The sequence below is a fragment of the Fukomys damarensis genome, unplaced genomic scaffold, assembly GCF_012274545.1.
Source record: "Fukomys damarensis isolate Sample0158 unplaced genomic scaffold, DMR_v1.0_HiC HiC_scaffold_18, whole genome shotgun sequence".
Taxonomy (NCBI): Eukaryota; Metazoa; Chordata; class Mammalia; order Rodentia; family Bathyergidae; genus Fukomys; species Fukomys damarensis.
Window position 1 is genome coordinate 1,890,186 of NW_022900930.1, and position 13,957 is coordinate 1,904,142.

The 13,957-nt window shown below is 46.6% G+C and overlaps 1 long non-coding RNA gene across 1 annotated transcript; it reads left to right on the forward strand.

Moving 5' to 3' along the window:
• The first annotated feature begins 41 nt into the window (after positions 1-41).
• Positions 42-12,150, forward strand: LOC104857316. Its single transcript, XR_778824.1, has 3 exons — positions 42-328; positions 8,452-8,586; positions 12,089-12,150. It is a non-coding gene; the product is annotated as an uncharacterized LOC104857316 (long non-coding RNA).
• Positions 12,151-13,957: the final 1,807 nt, after the last annotated feature.

A 13,957-nucleotide genomic window follows, 5' to 3' on the forward strand; every position in this document is an offset into this window, starting at 1 on the left:
TTTTTTTTTTTTTTTTTTTTTTTTTTTTTTTTGCGAGGATTTAGTAATTTTATGCCATTCGTGACGTCTTGCCAGCGCTGGAACATAGTACAGTTCCTGTAAATTGACTTTCTGTCCTTGCGAAACATTGCTGGTCTCACACTCGGATGGTTTCTCCCTCTGCCCAGGGTCTTCAAAACCACCCCTCTCGATATGACTTCGCCTGGGACTCTCCTCTCCAGGGCCTCCCCGTCTGCCGATAGAAAACGTATCCAGACTTCACGCACTGAGGTTTTTGCTCTCCCCTTAGGCGATCTGAAAAATGGACCAGGAATAAGCAGACAGGAAGGTAAGGACCTGTGGAGGCTCCTCGTGACACTCCCTCAGGTAGCATCCGAGCGTCTCCCCTTGGCAGGGGGCAGGAGTTGTGCCAGGCTCTAAACACAGTCCCGACCCCAGGACTGGGACTCTGCTGTGCATATGCCTTTGCCTTTAGTCTCACGCACACCTGGGAGAGCGGGATAAAGAGCAGGGTTTCTGTGATGTGGCGTGCGTCCCTGGTGTGACGGGAGGTAATTTTAGGAGGTAGACAGCCATGGACAGACAGCACGACCAGACAGCTCGTCCCTATTTGGCTGTGCTAGTTCTTCCAGTTATCTTGAGGAGAAAGCTTTAGTTTGACACCACCAACATTTCTCCAGCACCGTCTAATTTCCCTTCTGAAAAATGGAAAAGGAGACCAGAGGCTCAGCTCATTAGGCAGGTAATGGTATGTGGTTAGCAAATAATAGCATTATTTCATGTTTGTTATACATATATTCTGGGTTATATGCTAATTATGATAAGTACTCCATAAATGGCTTTTTGCTTCTAGAGTAAGTGTGATGTTCTTAAAATATGACATACATTTGCAGTATTAAATATAAATATAATTAAACACATAAATATGTGATGCACATAAATCGTAAAAAAGAAATCCACTTGAGAAAACCCCAGAAAGTGACAGCACTGAGGCACATGTCACTACCCCAAGGGCAGTGCTCAAGCAGCCGAAGTCTGGAGAGCAGTGGGTGTCAGAAAGTGCTTTGGAAGTGATGTGATTGGACGTAGCTCGGCTTTGGCCCTAATTCATGGTGTGTTTGACCTTAGACAAGTTAGTTTTTTATTTTATGAAAAAGCGAAACAAAATTTCCTAACAAAATAATAAGAGAACAACAGTACACTGTGTATTGGCATCTCTGGTTCTGTTTTGTTTTTGGTACTGGGGCTCAGACTGGTGAGGCAGGTGGCGGCACCACTGAGCCACATCCCTGGCCCTGTATCAGCATCTTTGAAGGAGTTACTCAGAGTACAAGAATAAACCTAAAAGATTCTTACAAAAAAGAAAAATAATAGCAAATAGCTTTCTCTTCAGCAAACTAATATAGGCTAGTAGAATAAATGAAAAGAAAAGCATATATATTAAAATATTTTTGAAACAGAATGAAGAGACAATCTACAGAATGAGAAAAATTTTGCCAGCTATCCCATGGACAGAGGACCAGCATCAAGCATATATAAAGAGCTAAAAAAAATTAGACCTTTCAAGGTAAAAAACTCAATTAAAGGATGGGCAACCAAAGTTATATTAATAGGTACTTCTCAGAAGAAGTATAAATGGCCAAAGAACATATGAAAAAATGCTCATTATTGCTGGCCATTAGAGAAACACAAATTAAAACAGCACTGAAGAAAAGAAACAAAACAAAACAAGAAAACAACACTGAGATATCATCTTACCCAGGAAGAACGGCTGTCACCAAAAAATCCCATGGCTCCTGGCTCCACTGCTGTGCATGGAAGAAGAGTGTGGCGGAGCAAAGCCACTCACCTCATGGCCACTGGGGCGCAGTGCTGGGGGAAGACACCAGCCGGGCACACCCGCCACGGCAGCCCTAGGGCCACGGCAACTGAGCCCGCCTCTAACCATCACCCTCAGCTCCAGACATCGCCGCATCAAGCCAGTGAGGAGCACAGCACGCCTGTGCTTCACTCTCCTCCCCAGGACTCTCCGTCAAGTCACGTTGGCTGTGAAGATGGACTGGAACAGGTTTCTTCAAGAAATTTCATGAGTGACCCACACCTATTATCTCAGCCCTCTAGGAGGTTGAGGCAGGGGGATCCCAAGTTGGAATCCCAACTGGGCCGCTTAGCAACTTAGAGAGACCTTGTTTCAAAATTAAAAAATTAGAAAATGGACCAAGGATGCAGAACAGTGTGAGGACTCAATCCCCAGGGCCCGTCCCATGCAATTTCCTGAGAAAGGATGAGTTGGCACCATCCATGCCAACCCGTGTTTCCTGTCCCACTTGCGTGCGTCTCTTCGCCCCAGTGCAGTCCAGAATTATGAGGTCAGCAGCATCTGCTTCTCCCAGGATCTAGACCAGTGTGGATGACCCCCATGGCCCACTGCCCGCCTGTTGGTCCTTCAGTCACATGGCTGGGGGGCTGTTTCCCCGAGGCCTGAGTCCGATAGGAGAGCTTCTGAGTCAGCACCCAGAGTTGCAGTAATGTGGGTAGCACCGGGGGTCACCCCTCAGGCAAAGAAAGACGAAGATGCAGTGAGACCGCGATGCCTCCTTGGGCCAGAGAGTCCATGGCTTCTTACCTCCTCCTCAGCTTCCTGATGCAGACACGCTGCTCTGGAGACCTGGAGCTCTGGGCAGAAGCAGAAAGGTTCTTGATTGGAGAACCTTCATCCTTGGGTCTCAGTCTTTCTTTCTTTTTCTGTCTTTTGGGTGGTGCTCCTGTCCCCTCTTCTAGAATTATACTGTGCTGTCCTCAGGCTGGAGCAAGGGCTGGTGACCCTGGCTTCACACACGAGCACAACAAATGACAACAAATGACTTCCTCCTTGGGAGTGAGGGACTCTTTCCTTCTCAGCAGGGTCCAGCATGCTTCCCACCATGAATTGTTAAACTGCTTTCCCGCTATTTACTCATGAAGATAATGGAGGTCATCAGGCTTGGCCCAAGAGAATAGGATCACTCTTGAGAATGAGGTCTCCTTCCCTTGAGGGACACAGGGAAGATACTGAAGCAGGACAGGATGCTATTAGCAGCAGAAGAAAGGGAAATCTAATAGTGTCTGTTCAATACATATGCTTTAGTATGATGAACTGTATGTAGTCATCTGTACATCTGTACATCTGTCCATACCCATGAACCCCAGCAGGCACCAAAATCACGGAAGCTCAAGTCCCTCAATGCAAAATTGTGTCGTATCTGCACACAACTTGTGCGTGCCTCACCATATACTTTCAGTAGTCTCTAGATCTCCTGTAGTACCTGATGCAATGCAAAGGCATTGTTATATTGTTATATTGCGTTGTTTAGGGAATGATGACAAGAAAGATGAAGCTATGTATTTTTGGTACAGACGTAAGCATTTTAGGCCTGGCCACATAGCACACATCAGCAACAACTTGTCTGAATATATCTGATCCCTCTTTCCTTGAATCTGAGGACACACAAGCCATGAATAAGGAAAGCTGACTGTATACAGCACACTACGTTCCACGTGTAAGCTACCGCAGGTTTGCACTGTGAACCGCCTACAATGTTAGCAGAGAAGAGGATTACTTGAAACCATTAAGACTAAATTACATACTGGACATTTTCCCTGGAGGAAATGTACCCAGGGCACTAATAACCATGTGTGAGACCAGAGGGTCTTAGAGATATGCACAGGAGACAGGGCTGATGCACCCGTCACTCCCCAGCCTGATCATATAAGTAAGTGGGACCCCTAAGGCTCACAGAGGCTGCTTGAATTTCTGCACTTACTCCTGAGAATTCTGCCAAGGCCCCACAGCTTGATCATTCATCCCAAAGCCTAGAACAGGGTTTGCAGGCCAAGAGTCAGAGAGGGGGCGGCAGCCTTTCCCAATTCCCATTTCCTACTTTCAGAGTAAATAAAGATGGGGGAGAAGAGAAGCAATAAAAATCTTTTAAAAGATGCCAGAGACAGCTGCCTCTGTTCTCAATTTGGTCCCCAAATGGCCTTCTACAAAACTGTCTCCTGCCTGAGGAAAATATTATGAAGCTATTTTAGAATTTTGCAGTTCAGACCCAATATAAGCATCTCCAGAGTACTTAGCAGATAGTCAAGGATGAGGTTCAAAATCTAGGACAAAAGCAGAGATTTTTGTTACCCCTCCCTGCCACTCCAAGCCTTCTCCCAGGTGGTCCCTAACCCCGCCAAAACGTACAGTATGATGAGCTCTCCATATCTGTCTTTGGCTGACCTAAAGCTATTCGTGTCTGCATGGCATTGTGTACCTTTAAGGCACCTTTGTGATTTGTAAAAGTCTTATGGGTCTCCTAAGCCAAGGCAGTTCTTCTGGCTTGGCACACAGACCCCTTCCACCTTTACATGTTGGTAGTGAGGACTGTGAATTTGGGAGGGAAGTAACTTCCCAGGGTCTTGTAACTGGACAGGTGGCAGGGAAAATGGGGCCAGGGTCTAAACGTTCTAACCTCCATCTCCATGCACTGCGCCATACACAGAGCACTTCTCATCTGACTTATAGAGGAAGGACAATCTGTCCTCCTATGTATAACCATAAAGTAGAGAATTACTAAGGGGCAGAAGCGAAGGGAAGGCGGAGACAAAAGAAGATAAGGGGCTACAGGATTTTTGTGGGATCTTTGGACCCTTCAAACGTACTCTAAAGACCACTGTTGTCTCTTAACTGCTTCCTAAGTTAGGGGATGTTTGAACGAAATTGGCTGACATCACTTCCATTTTTTTTTTAATCACTGACGTTTTGGTAGGTGAAGCCAAAATAAGAAATTTCAGTAAAACTTGGTGATATTTATTTGAGCTGCAGCGGAAAATTAATAACAGCATTACCTGTTGTATTTTATACACTAGCAATTAACAATCTAAAAATGAAAGGAAGACAACTACTTCATTTATAACTGCAAAAAGGATAAGATACTTTGAGATAGACTTACAAAAGTGTAAGGCGTGTACCTTGAAAACTATTAAACACCCTTGAAAAAATGAAATGGAAAAACATCCTGTGCTTGTAAGTTAGAAGACTTAATATTGCAGAGATGCCAATAATTCCTAGATTTAACATAATACCAAACAACATACCAGCTGACTCCTCGGTGGAAAGTGACAGTGTGATCCTCGAATTCGTGTTGGATGTAACAAAGAACCCAGACTACCAACAAAATGATTTTGGAAAGGGAGAACACAGTTGGAGGACTCACACTTCTAAACTTCTAAACTTACTACAAAACAACAAGAATAATCAGCAGTGTAGACCCTGCATAAAGACAAATGCAGATTAGTAGAAAACATCTGAGAATCCAGAGATGAACCCACATATTTATGGCCTGTTGGTTTTAGCAAGACTGCCAAGATCATTCAGTGAGGGGCAGGGACAGTTTTTAATCAAATGAGGTTTAGGCATCCAAGTATCTATGCGCAAAAGAATAAATCTGGACCCCATACATAAAAATTCACTGAAAATGGATCACAGACCTAAATCCAAGAGCTAAAAGTAAAAAAGTCTTAGAAAAGAACATATAAATAATTTATAGTCAGCTTGCATAGGGCACTTGTACACTCCAAACAGACACAATCAAAATAGATATATTGGACGTTATGAAAATTAAAAATTTTGTTTAAAGGATCCATTCAAGAAAGTAAAAAGGCAAACCACAGAAAAAAGAAAGTATTTGCAAATCATGTATCTGATATGTGGATCGTATGCAGGATATTAACAAATGTAACTTAATATAAAAAACCAAATATTTCCGTTAGAAGCAGGGAAAGGAAAGGGATAAACATTTCTCCAAAGACCCACAGATATCAGATGAGCACAATAAAAGAAGCTCGAACCATTGGTCATTAAGAAGATGTAAGTCCAGCCCACAAGGAGATGCTGTTGAAGCTCACTAGGGTGGTCATCTCCAAACAAATGTTGGTGAACTTGTAGACAGACAGAGACCCTTGTGTTCTGCTGGTGGAAATATACATTATGCAGTCACTTCACAAACACTTTATCAGTTTCTCAGTTAGTTAAGCAGAGTTACCATATGAAGCAAGGACTGCCTCCTCAGAACATTCTCAAGAGCACTGAAAAGGCACCTTCAGAAAATCCTGTGTACAAATGTTCACAGAAACATTAGCCAAAAGGTGGAAACAATCTGTGTAATAAACAAAAGCTGATGTGTATTCATACAGTAGACTGTTATATTCCAAATACAAGATATGCAAAAGGAAAGAAATGCAAGCACTTGCTACCAGTAGATGAATTTTTAAATCCTTACTCTGTGACAGAAGCAGGACAGAAAAGCCGTATAGTGTATAAGTCTGCCTGTATTACATTTCCAAAGTAAGAAAACACATATTCTGGAGTTAGATGGTGATAGTTGTGCCGCTTTGTGAATGTACTAAAAATCAGTAGATCGTATATTCAAAGTATGAATTTTATGACATGAAAAAAATCTAGTAAAGCTGTTAATTAAAATATTCCATGAAGCTGGGTGTGGTATTACATACCTGTGATCCCAGAACTCAGGAAGACAAGGTTTGAGGCCAGCTTGAGCTACACAGCAAGACTCAGTCTCAAAAAACAAAACAAAACAAAACAAATTTTCATGAACAACTACAAATCAATATATGAAATATAATTAAAGTTGTGATCAGAGGCATACTTACTATCTTAAATATTTGTATCAATACTAATAAAATGTGGGAATTAAATGAATTAAATCTCTAACTCAAAAAGCTAAAGAATGAACAGCAAAGCAAAAATACATGGACAAAAGATAGAAGATAAAAGAAATAAATATGGTAGGAAATGGAAAAATGGAGGAAATTGGATTAAAACTATGGCTTTGAATAAAACAAGAGAATACATAATGCACTAGTTATATTTTTTAAGGGAGGTACATTAATATACAAAATAAGAAATGACAAGAGAGGAATAACCATTGGGAATGAAAGAGATTGAAATAATCATAAGAGACTAATTCATTACTGTTTACACATAAGTTTCAGGAGTTAAAGTGACATGGGAAATGCCCTAAATAAACACAATTCCCCAAAGTTGATTTCAACAGAGTTAGAAAGTTGAAATTGAATTCCATCAAATAAAGTCATCAAAAAACTATTCCATTAAAGAAAAATTACCAAGTCCAGATGATTTTAAAGAAAATCTCTATCAAATCTGTAAAGACCAGAGGATGCCAACATTAAACCACTTTTGCAGAGCCTAAAAAGGATTGCTTTCAAATTATTTTCATGAAGCAACACTGTATTAATTCTAAATGTCCCAAAGATATTACAAAAAGAGTAAACCATAGAGTAGGTTCAAAATGAATATCTCAGCAAAATTCCTACATGGTATGAAATAGAATCTAATATAGTGTTAGGAAAATAATACATCATACTCAAGAGACATTTATTTAAGGAATGCAAAGATGGTTCAATATTTGGAAATTGGTTTCTGTCTCATACCACACTAATTAATAAGGGGAAATTATATGTTTATGTCTATGAGTGAGTGAAGGCCTTGGTGTTGTCAGCTCTCTGTTGCAGGGATAAAACTCCTGAGACACACAGTTTATGAGAAGGAAGGGTTAACTCTGGCTCATCGTTTCAGAGGTGTCAGTCCCTGGTTGGTCCTCAGTGCTCTGAGGCCAAGGAAGGCAGCACATGGTGAGGGGAGCAGGGTGGGGCACAGCTGCTTTCCTCGTGGTCACCAGAAGGCAGAGAGGGAGCCTTCCTCAGGGGTAGGACTTCAGGGACAACTTCATCTAGGCCCACCCACCCCTTCAAGGTCTGCCTCCCAAGAGTGCCACAGGAGGGTGACTTGGCCTTTAGCATAGGACCTTTAGGGGATATTTAATACCTAAGCCACATCAGCTCTCCAGTGCTGATGGCCTGACCCAGTGCAGACTAATAAGGGTGACAATGGATCAGATGATGTAAAAGTTCCCGCAGACATTTGAATGGCAAAATATACCATAATAAGTGATAAATTGGGAGGAAGTATTTACAATGTGTTTTGCCGATACTGGACTAATCATTCCAAGCATTTTTAGAAATTGAGGGGAATTAAAGACCAGAAACTTGATGAAAAATGAGTAAAATAATGGACAGTCACAGGAAAACATTTATAAGTGATTTGAAATTTATAAAGAATGCACAACGTCACTGTGAAAAAAATGTAAATTAAAACCACATGGAGGTAACATTTCTCACTTATTGATTTGGCAAAAATCTGAAAGCTGAGCAGTATGTGGTTGGCCAGTCTTTGGGGAAAGGTGCCTCTCAGGGGGCATAGGGAACGGGAAAATGCCCAGGCCTGGAAATTGGAGGTGCACAGAGGATGGCACACAGCTGAGCAGCTCACCTGCAGGACTGCTGGTAGGAGTTTTCCCTGAAAATATGTATCTTCACTCTTCACAGATAATCATTTATAGGAACATGGATGCACCTCAAGCCGATAAAGCTAAATGGAACAAATCAGATGCAGACGGCTGACTGTAGCATTGGTTTCTCTTCTTTGAAAAACCCAAAGGATAAAGAGTTTAGAGAGCCAAGGTAAAACATGAGAGGAAACGGAGATTTTGTGGAGGTTAGAAAGAGATCTAAGGATAAAGGGAGAAAGGCAAAAAGGGAGGGGAGAGGAAGTAAAAAGGAAAGTATTTGTTATTACAAACCTGTGCTAATAAGATTTTTAAATGAAGTAATATATGCATAAAGTTATTTATGACTGGTATTTGTCATGGTAAAATGTTCAGACTAATTAAAAACAGACCCATTGGACATGGCTGAAAGAACTGTGCTGTGTTTACTGCATGTAACGGGGGACTCGTGTCACAGTGACACAAAGGACCGAGACTGCTCCAAACTGACAGTGAGTCTCTTTCAGAATGTACTATAAAAAACAGAAAAGGCAAAGTGTGAAATTTGCATAGATTTTGTTATCTTTGGTTCAAGAAATGGAAATCAAAATGTATGCATGTGCATTTGATTGTTTTGGGGGAGAGAAAAAGAGGAAAGATGAACCTGAGCCTCTCTCAGGAGTGAACTGAACAGAGGAAAGTCCTGGCCTTCGTTGTTCAAGTCTTCTAGCTTAGGTTTGGGATTTTCAAGAAGCAATGTTGGTCATGAAAAGAGCGAGAGCACAGGGAGCCCCAGGCAGCCCAAGGAGTCTGAGCTCAGCCTCGGAGGAAGGGAACTGTGGGGGTGTGGGAGGAGCAGGGGACCCTTCCGCAGGGCTGCCAGGCCCACCCTCACTTTCTTCCGGCCTCGGACCTGCTCTGGGCTCTGCTTCCTCCCGCCCAGTTCCCAGTGTCTTGCCCAGTGATCCGGTGTCTTGTTCCCAGTGACAATACTTGTCAATATAGACAAGTATGAGCACCATTTGCTAGGCACGCGTCCTCCTGGGGTGCACAGAGGTGAGGGGCTCGCAGGTGGGAGATCAGGGACCTGTAGTGATAGCCGGCTGGGCCATGCGAGGGGGAAGCGAAGCAAAGTCGGCCCACCTTCACCAGGCCCCACAGTACCCCTGCCATGCGAAGCTGTCATTGCCCCAGGTTCAGTCGGCCAGCAGGCCGGCAGGGATGCCCAGGGGACCTGCCTGACCCTCCTGGCTCTTTCTGAGCCCTTCCTGGGTCCCCGGGGCTTGGGGTCTGTGCTACTCTGATCCCAGCCCCTCAGGGACAGGCCAGCCACCAGGGTCCTGGTCCTGGGAGAGGGACTGCAACCATCCTTTTTCGTTAGATGAAATAAACAATATGAAGAGGACCTAGGCGAACTGTGACTTCCCTTGTTCTCCTGGTCTATGGCTTTTTTCTAGGTAGGTTAGAGGAATTCAGTCTGGGGCTGCTTTTTCAACCCAAACACATCAATTTTAGATACCCCGCTGGTGCTCTAAGTTGATTGAAAGTGAGTTGGACTGGTTTCTTGTTAATACTCATTTTTGAGGAGCTCCGAGGTACATTTTTGACCTTTGGGCTTTGACCCAGAGATGTCCCTGTGTCTCAGCGAGTCTCCAGCGGATGCTGTTTTGTTTGGTTTTATTGGACAGGCTGCTGCAGTACCACTGTATTTCACAGGGTGGCAGACTCTGCATGAAAAAGGGGCTCCCAGCTCAGGCTGGGGTTTCCCAGAATCACACTCCTTGACAAATGTTATTCATATTGATTGCTTTCGTTAATGCGTCAGAGAGAATGTATGCTCGGATACATTCTTTGTGATGTTTATTGCCTTTTCTCTTTAGAAAGAGAAACTAAAACAAACAAGGCTTTAGCCATTTCAATGGATCTTTACAACAGATCAATCAAAATAATGCTAGAGTGGAGAGGCGAGAGGGCAGCCGCGAGGGCTACAACCGAGCAGCCTTCCCTGCAGTTGTGCCCTCCACTGTGGCATTAATGTTTCATTCCTGGCCTGGCACGAGGTGGCACACCTGCAATCCTAGCCCTCAGGAGGCTGGGGCAGGAGGAACGCTGACGGTTTGAGGTCAGCCTGGGCTACCTAGTGAGTTTAAGTCCAGCCTGAACTACACAGTGAGACACTGTCTCAAGAAAACAAAAAACAAAACAACAACAATAACAACAACATAAACATTTTATTCTTGCTGTTTCGAGTAATTCAAAGATTTGAGAGGGGCTCCTCTGTCTGGACTGTGCTGGTAAAACCACACTTGTTGGCTTTTGATAGCAGGTGGCCCTGGGCAACCTCCACAAGCACAAGCTCTTAGGTTCATCAAGACCCAGTGATGTTTCTCCAGGCCTTGGGGCTGTCTGCTTTGCAAAGGGCTGATAACTACTCCTAGAAATGCTTAAAAACAAGAAACAAAACAAAAACAAAGGCCAACGAACATATTCCGAGAGGAAGTAAAGGACTGGGTGATAGGATTGCTCCCTCTGATTCTTAACCTTCAGCCTAAACATTAGCTACAATATGCAGGGGACAAACCTCTGAAAACTGTTATTTATCATTGTTAAAACATTTTTTTTGTGTGTATGCGAGAACATACTCTGTGCCTATCTGCAGTGCTTGATTGTTTGGAAATCCTGTCCCTTTATTTTATTTTCCCGATTCTGGTCAGAAATCTCTTCCAAGACAAATAGGTCTGCAGATCACAGGTAACTAAGCAATAAAACAAGAGCTCCCAGGTTAGGACGCCGCAGCCCACGCCGAGCACTATGGTGTGGTCACAGCCTGTGCCTGGTGCGGGGTTCCGTCCAGAGCCTTGTGACTCAGGAGGCTCAGGGTCCTCGCAGACCCTGGAGATGGCAGCTAAAAGGCTCAGGGTCAGTTTCACGGTCAGTTTCACGGATGCGTTCAGAGGCAAACCTTGCCCTACGCTTGAGGCAGCATCAGAAGACCAGGGCCTCTGCTGACAGACCTCAGGGAGGGCCCTGGACTCTGGCAGAATGGAGCCGCTGCTCTCAGCTGACTCACAGCGCCCCAGCATTGCCGAGCATGGCTTCCCACAGCTCTCTCTGAGCAGCGATTCCTGCGGGATGATGCTAGCTGAATGCCACTTATTTCCAAAGTATTCTGCCAAAGACTCAAGAGCAGCTCGTTGGATCCCATGTCCGTGGCTCTTGAACTTTCAACCCTGGATAATGAATGGGGATTTTAGGGTTGAGGCAGGTGTGAGTCACTGCATCGATGTTTTCTGGACCCTGGAAGTAGGGAAGTTTGGCACCTGCTGGGGCAGTGGGCCTGGCCCTCGCCTGCTGATAACAGTGATCACAGTGACTGGAGAGAAATACACATGGACAGGCCTCACTTGGCATTCACAGGCTCGTCGAATGGCACTGGGTGTCATCACAGCTGGCATCTTGGCTAAGTCGCTTTCCTCCCTTCTTAGCCTGGTGAGATTTCCTCCTGACTCACATCGTCCCACACCAATGCAGTGGGTCCCTTCCCCTTTGTGGTGCACACCAGCGCTCCAGAAGTTCTCCCTTCTTTGTCTCTCCCCCTCTGCTCTCTTGGATTGTTCCATCAGCACACAGACATGTGATTATTTCCCCTGCTGAAGAAAGGCCACACCACCAAGAGTCTCCTCTATTTATTTTTCTAGCTCTGAGTTCGAATTCTGATGCAGCACAATGCCGTCCTCCTCCATTAGGCTCAGAGATCCGGAAACGACTTGGATGATGAGGCTGGGCCCTCCGCAGGGCCAGATGCAGTGCCAGCTCTGTCCTCAGCCCCGTGTGGTGTGAGCAGCCTTCAACACTGCCGGTCACCCCTGCTCTGCAGTTGCTCTGTGTTTCCCAGGTAGCTCTGCAGAGCCCAACCGTTGCTGTCTGTCGTCTGCCTTCACCTTTCCCTCCCTCAGGAGGAGCCCGCCACCCCTGGACTCACATCTGCTCTGCAGGATCTGATTAGCGTGGGCTCTTTGCAGTCGACATCCACATGGCCCGCCGTGCCCCTCTGCTAGGCGAGACATTCGGTACCCACCTGCCTCAGAGTCTGTGGACACCGCAGCTGTGTGAGCACGCGTGGGGGCGCCACCGCCCGCTGCGTCGCCCTTCCCCAGCACTGCGTGGCTCTGTCCCACCCTGCCGTCTGCTCAGGCTGCTGACGAGCTCAGCACCCATCCGCCGGATCCAGCCAGTGCTCTGCGAAGGAATTCCTTGACCACACCTCCGACATGTCCGGAGCAGGCGTGGCTGGGGGCCGCACTGATGGCGGGCCCAGCCACCCTCACCACTCACCCTTGTCCCCTCCAGGACGAAGACTTTCAGAGCCCTGTTCCAGGCCTTCCGATGGCTCCCAGTGGCACCGAGGGAAAAAGCAGGGCACGAGCGACAGCTGCAGGGAAGCCTGGTTCTGCTAGGCCTCTGGTGCCTGGCCCTCCCGAGCTCCCCTCCCCGTCCACACTGGCCTGCAGACTCCTCTGTAAACGGGGCGGGGGGGAGTTGGCTCTTCTTTCCTTCCCTGGAGTCCTCTTTTTCCACCGCATCTTTTTTTGCGGGTGCTGGGGATTAAACTCGGGACCTTGCGCTTGCAGGGCAGGTGATGACGCTAGTGAGCTAAATCCCCGGCCCTCCCACCACCTTTTAATCTACTCCCTCGAATATCTTCAGCTTCCTTCTCACCTTCCTTGGCTCCACGCTGGCCACCTGCTAATCCTGGCCCTGGCCTCAGCACTGGACCCAGAGCTCGTGGAGCGATCTTCACGTGTGTAGGTCGTGGCAGGTGTGCGCGCCCTCAGTGCAGCTGATCCCGAGCAGGGGGCATGGAGGTGGGCGGGACAGGGTGCGCAGTGACGTGGAAGGTGTCTCCCAGGAGGGAGTCTCCGTCTAGGACCGGGGAGCGCTCCCCGACCCCACGGCCTCCGGTGCTTCGCAGTCCTACAGCAGAAAGGCCCCGTTGTCCCGGCGATGATGACTACCTCGCTGCACGGCTCTGACCGTCTCTCTGGGTCTCCAGGCGAACGGCCTCGCTTTGAGCTGACCTATTGTGACCCGACAGACACTGTTTGATCTCGGCTGGGCCTCGGCTTCTTCATCTATGGAGAAAGGCTGCCGTCACCCACGACATCGTGTGGGTCTCGGCCCACAGGCACGCAGCACTGTCCCTCTGAGCACGAGTCTCAGACCTCGCTCAGCGCGTTCCTAGTCAAGGTAGGTCCCACACCTGCCCAGCAAATGTCTACCTGTCCCTAACACACAGCTTCACATGATACCTAAATTTGCTCTGCTCTGACCTCCTTGCCGCCACTTGCTCAGGGCTCACTGCCCGCCGTGGGCCACGCTCTGGCCCGGACGGCTCTGAAGGGCCCCGTTGGACTGTGGCGGCAGCAGCCTGTGCCATCCAGGAGCTGGCCGTCGGGAGCAGACGGGCACCGACGTGTGGAGTCGGTGGCCTGCGGGGCCGCAGGTGTAGTGAGCTGTCCCTGTCCGTGCCAGACCAGCCCTGGCCAGGTCGTCAGCTCGCTCTGCCT